This window comes from Gigantopelta aegis, chromosome 1, assembly GCF_016097555.1.
Source record: "Gigantopelta aegis isolate Gae_Host chromosome 1, Gae_host_genome, whole genome shotgun sequence".
NCBI classification, from domain to species: Eukaryota; Metazoa; Mollusca; class Gastropoda; order Neomphalida; family Peltospiridae; genus Gigantopelta; species Gigantopelta aegis.
The window spans coordinates 20,798,306-20,804,305 of record NC_054699.1 but is presented as its reverse complement, the minus strand read 5'-3'; positions in this window follow the sequence as shown (position 1 = coordinate 20,804,305).

Genomic DNA, 6,000 nt, shown 5'->3' with positions numbered 1-6,000 from the left:
GAGAGAGAGAGAGAGAGAGAGAGAGAGAGAGAGAGAGAGAGAGAGAGAGAGAGAGAGAGAGAGAGAGAGAGAGAGTGAGTGAGTGAGTGAGTGAGTGAGTGAGTGAGAGAGAGAGTGAGTGAGTGTGAGTGTGAGTGTGAGTGTGAGTGTGAGTGTGAGTGTGAGTGTGAGTGTGAGTGTGTGTGTGTGTGTGTGTGTGTGTGTGTGTGTGCGAGCGAGCGAGCGTGTGTGTGTGTGTGTGTGTGTGTGAGGACAGATGGGGAAGAGAGAAAGGAGGAAGAGAGAGACTTCAACCTCCTGTCCCATTGTACCACTATATACTTTCTGAACATATTAATAGTTTACTGGTGTATGTCTTACCACTTGAGAGGTTGAGTAGTTGAACATTTACTCATACGGGCTATCAATATAATTGTTGGTTCCATATTACAATTTAGGTGGTTTATAACTGAATTATGTACATGTATTTAGAAAGATGTTTTATCATTCTGTGTCATCTTGAGACACCCAAAGATATTTTAAAATCTGTATGTAAAGCCTACAGGTCAACTACTGCCGTGTATTCCAGTTTTTGCAAGTTTTCTAATACACGTAACGCCAGGCCATGTGTTTTAAAGTGACAGACCACAATTTTTAAACACTATAACATATTTTTCACTATTTAAGCTATGTTTGATAATTTAATTACCGATAGAAGTATTTCCATTTTATTATTTAGAATATTAATTATTGTACACCTGAAGTGGTTCTGGTCATCCAGGTTTGTTTTAATACCATGAAATGCATTTTTCATAATTCTCTGCAGTGCACATATTTTTATCTGACTTTATTTGCAGGAAATTCAAATAGAGGTACAAGTATATGTACAAGTTCAAAATCTCAACCTTTCTATTATTTCTGTTCTTTATATATATATATATATATATATATATATATATATATATATATATATATATAGCATATCCAGTGTAATTAAAGTATGTGATATTTTTCAAATCACATTCTTTCAGAATTTGATAACTTTGCAAATTAGATGTAAATTAAGCAAAGTCACGGCACTATGTCTATTGACATTTAAGCAAATTTACATACTACAGTGACACATTGACGTATGCTGTCATAGTCATCATTCAAAAACATTTCAATAGCATCCTTACACTGAAATCTGTCCAGCGTTAGGAAACAAAAAACATTAAGCACTAGTTTATTTTGATGGAAGGACATCCAAAATGACGTCATTTGAGTTCGATGTCATTTCTATTAAAAAAAAAAAGCGCGCCACATATTCTTACATCATTTGTATATCTAGTAATGGTGGACTGGAATTAAAATTACATACACAGTTTACAAAAACATGTATTAAGCTCGAGATTATCTGATAAAGATATTATTACCCTCGTGTGTTTCGGTATCGTCAATATCATATACATGTATTAGGAATAAAAATAATGTATATTATTCTCGCATAATACAATTTTTATTTCTAATATAAGATACTGATGATACCGAAAAACACTAGTAATAACATATATACATACATATATATATATATATATATATATCACTTTCTACATTATAACCAACAGTTTAAACTAAGGTGTATTTTATGACATTTTTATCAACTGATTACCAAATGACTGATCTAGTCATTAAACTTATTAATCCCAAATCCTGTATAAAAAACTCTTTAATTCCTCACTTTTTTTAGCGCTTATTTTAACAAGTTGTTATGCTTCCTGCTTTATTGTAAGTATCACATTTTCTTAAATGTTGTAATAGATATCATGTTTTCTGAAACGTTTTATTAGACTTATTACCCTTTAATATCTTCAATCTTTGTTTTAATTAAAAATTATATATCTTGTTTATTTCACTGTTACTGGTACTAAAACTGGTTGCATACATGATTTATCCATCTTGTTTTAACATGTTAAATGGTGCTTAGAATGATATCAATGGTCTTGTTTTTGTTAAGATTTGTAGCATGCGTTAAATACTGTTTTCGTCGGTTAATATTACTGTTTTCATTAGTTAATGTTACATCTATGGTGTGAAGGATGAAATACTTTGTGTTTAATATTTGCAGTCATTTTGAATGCAGACTCGTGAAATAGAAGTTTTTTTTGCCCCCAAATGTTAACCCATCATCTGTTTGTTATATGTATAGTGTCAGAGTAATGCGCGTTTCCCGCATGTGTTGATTTATTGTGCTTGTTTTGTTGTATGTATATTTGTGCACAATAATCAAAGTTCACCCATGTGGTCTATAAATCTGGTCAAGTATGTTCATATTGTTGGGTTTTTTGTGTTTATTTTACAAAGTTCAGAAAGCTTATGCTTATGACCTTTTTTCTAAATGTTTACATCGAAAATTGCCATGGGTGAAACCCACCAAAAGCAATTTTTCACCTTTAAAAAAAAAAAAAAGTGATTGTATGTAGACATATTTCAAATGTTATACATTGGCTGATATTGTACACCAGAGGCCTAATTCACTAAACTCTTGTAACTTTGTGATCTTGCAGGGCATTGCTAAAAGACTTGCAAAGAGGATACTTTGTTGTCTAACAGAGCCTAAGAGAGCTTTGTGAATTAGGCCCCTGGGCCCCTTTCCACGAAGCGATCTTAGCCCCAAGATTACCGTAAGCACATAGCTACCCTATGCACTTAAGTTGATCTTAGGGCTAAGATTACCTTAGGTACATAGCTACCCTATGCACTTAAGTAGATCTTAGCCCCAAGATTACCGTAAGCACATAGCTACCCTATGCACTTAAGTTGATCTTAGGGCTAAGATTACCTTAGGTACATAGCTACCCTATGCATTTAAGTTGATCTTAGCCCCAAGATTACCGTAAGCACATAGCTACCCTATGCACTTAAGTTGATCTTAGGGCTAAGATTACCTTAGGTACATAGCTACCCTATGCACTTAAGTTGATCTTAGCCCCAAGATTACCGTAAGCACATAGCTACCCTATGCACTTAAGTTGATCTTAGGGCTAAGATTACCGTAGGTACATAGCTACCCTATGCACTTAAGTAGATCTTAGGGCTAAGATTACCTTAGGTACATAGCTACCCTATGCACTTAAGTTGATCTTAGGGCTAAGATCGCTTCGTGGAACGGGGCCCAGGTGTATAAATTTATATCTCAATGATTCGTTAAGTTAAAGTCCTGGACATCTTATATCACAGGAAGTAGGATATAGTCAAGTGTTAGTGCAATACTGTAGAACTTTATGGATTTTGGGTTGTCCCCTTACCCATCTCCAGTGCCCCATGACTGGTATCAAATATAGTTTGATGTGTTATGTCCCTTCTCTGGGAAGGTGTGAAAAATCTTTTACGGCTTTATTAGTATGAGTAGCTTATGTGGTGGTAGTAGCTTCCTCTCTAAAGATGAAATCATCTGGGTATTTCTTTTGATTAAAGGGTCAAAGTAATCCTTTAATTTTTAAGATTTAAAGAGACGGACCCTAGTTTTTAAACACTACAACATATTTTTTTTTTACTATTAAAGCCATTTATGATCACTGAAATAAAACACTACTTGTATTTTATTCTTTAGATCATCCATTTCTGTAGAACCGAAGTGTTTCTGGTCATCCTGGCGTTTCTAATGCCAAAAAATGCATTTTTTATATTTTTAAAAACGCATGTGCGTCTGAAAAGTAGCAGTTATTGATTAGAGTTCGTCTATTTTTAAGGATATTTCCTGTTTTAACATCACAGACTCTTCTTTCTCTGTACTGTAACTTTATCTAAATGAGTTACAGGTTTGTAAATTAATTAAACTTTTTTTTTTATGGGCTAAAACTAGGGTCTGTACCTTTAAAAGTATTTTTCAGATTCAATTTTCATCTCTAGTTGAGACATCAAATAGCATATAAAGTTTATTTCTGTTTACCACCACCACCATAACACAATTAATTTTATTAATCATCGGCCAATATCAAACATTTGTTAATTCTAGCCAGTGCACCACGACTCAGGACTGATATATCAAAGGACGTGGTATGTACTACCCTGTGTGGGATTGTGCATATAAAAGAACCCGTGCTGCCAATTGAAAAGAGTAGCCCAAGAAGTGGCGACAGTGGGTTTTTTCTCTCAATATCTGTGGGCCTTAACCATATAACCATAAATAAAATGTGTTGAGTGTGTCGTTAAATAAAACATTTCCTTCCTTCCTTGATAATTCTGACATAGTGTTAAGAGACCGGCCTAGGTGGCGTCGTGGTTAGGCCATCAGTCTACAGGCTGGTAGGTACCGAGTTCGGATCCCAGTCGAGGCATGGGTTTTTTCATCCAGATACAGACTCCAAACCCTGAGCGAGTGCTCCGCAAGGCTTAATGGGTAGGTGTAAACCACTTGCACCGACCAGTGATCCATAACTGGTTCAACAAAGGCCATGGTTTGTGCTATCCTGTCTGTGGGAAGCGCAAATAAAAGATCCCTTGCTGCCGGTCATAAAAAGAGTACCAATGTGGTGACAGCGGGTTTCCTCTAAAAAATAGTGTCAGAATGACCATATGTTTGACGTCCAATAGCCGATGATAAGATAAAAAAAATCAATGTGCTCTAGTGGCGTCGTTAAATAAAACAAACTTTTAGTGTTGAGGAAATCGGTTTTATTTTTTCAGCAAGGGATCTTCTAAATATTTTTTGTCCACAGACAGGTCAACCGTTGATATACAAGTTGTGGGGCACCAATTGGGATGGCGAAAAAAAACCCCCAAAAAGAATGGGTCCACCAATAGGGTTTGATCCTATGACCCTACGACCCAAGAATCTTGGGCAAGCACAGATTAAGCTAGATTCCATCCGAATGACAGTTGATGCACCATCGGTTTGGGATCAATTCCCGCCAGTGGGCCCACAGGGCTATTTCTCGCTCCACGACTGGTATATCAAAGGACGTGGTATGTACTACCCTGTGTGGGATGGTGCATATAAAAGAACCCTTGCTGCCAATTGAAAAAGAGTAGCCCAAGAAGTGGCGACAGCGGGTTTCCTCTCAATATCTCTGTGACTGGGCTCAGTGGCGTAGTGGTTAAGCCATCGGTCTACAGGCTGGTAGGTACTGGGGTTCGGATCCCAGTTGAGGCATGGGATTTTTTAATCCAGATACCTGACTCCAAACCCTGAGTGAGTGCTCCGCAAGGCTCAATGGGTAGGTGTAAACCACTTGCACCGACCAGTGATCCATAACTGGTTCAACAAAGGCCATGGTTTGTGCTATCCTGCCTGTGGGAAGTGCAAATAAAAGATCCCTTTCTGCTAATCGGAAAGAGTAGCCCATGTAGTGGCGACAGCAGTTTCCTCTAAAAATCTGTGCGGTCCTCAACCATGTCTGACGCCATATAACCGTAAATAAAATGTGTCCAGTGCGTTGTTAAATAAAACATTTCTGTCTTTCAACATCTGTGTGGTCCATAACCACATAATCGTAAATAAAATGTGTTGAGTGCATCATTAAATAAAACATTTCCTTCCTTGCAAACAACAGTTGGGGGGGGGGGGGGGATTTAGCTCAGTGCTTGCATTGCAGGATCGAACCACCTCGGAGTACCCATTCAGCTGACTGGGTTTCTTCCTGTTCCAACCAGTGCACCATAACTGGATAAAGGCTATGTTCTTTCCTGTCTGTGGGAAAGTGCATATAAAAGATCCATTGCTGCAATAAGAAAAATGTAGCGGGTTTCCTCTGATAACCACGAGTCAGAATTACCAAATGTTTGACATCCAATAGCCGATGATTAATCAATGTGCTCCAGTGGTGTCATTAAACAACAATTGGACACCAAACAACAGGACTGTATTTGAACCGTGTTGAAATATCATTGAAAACTTGGGACATTTCTTGTTCCAGCCAGTGAACCATGACTGGTATATCAAAGGCCATGGTATGTGCTAACTTGTCTGTGAGAAGGGGCATATAAAGAGCTGTTGCTATCAGTGGAAAAATGTAGCCAGTTTCCTCTCTAAAGACTAAA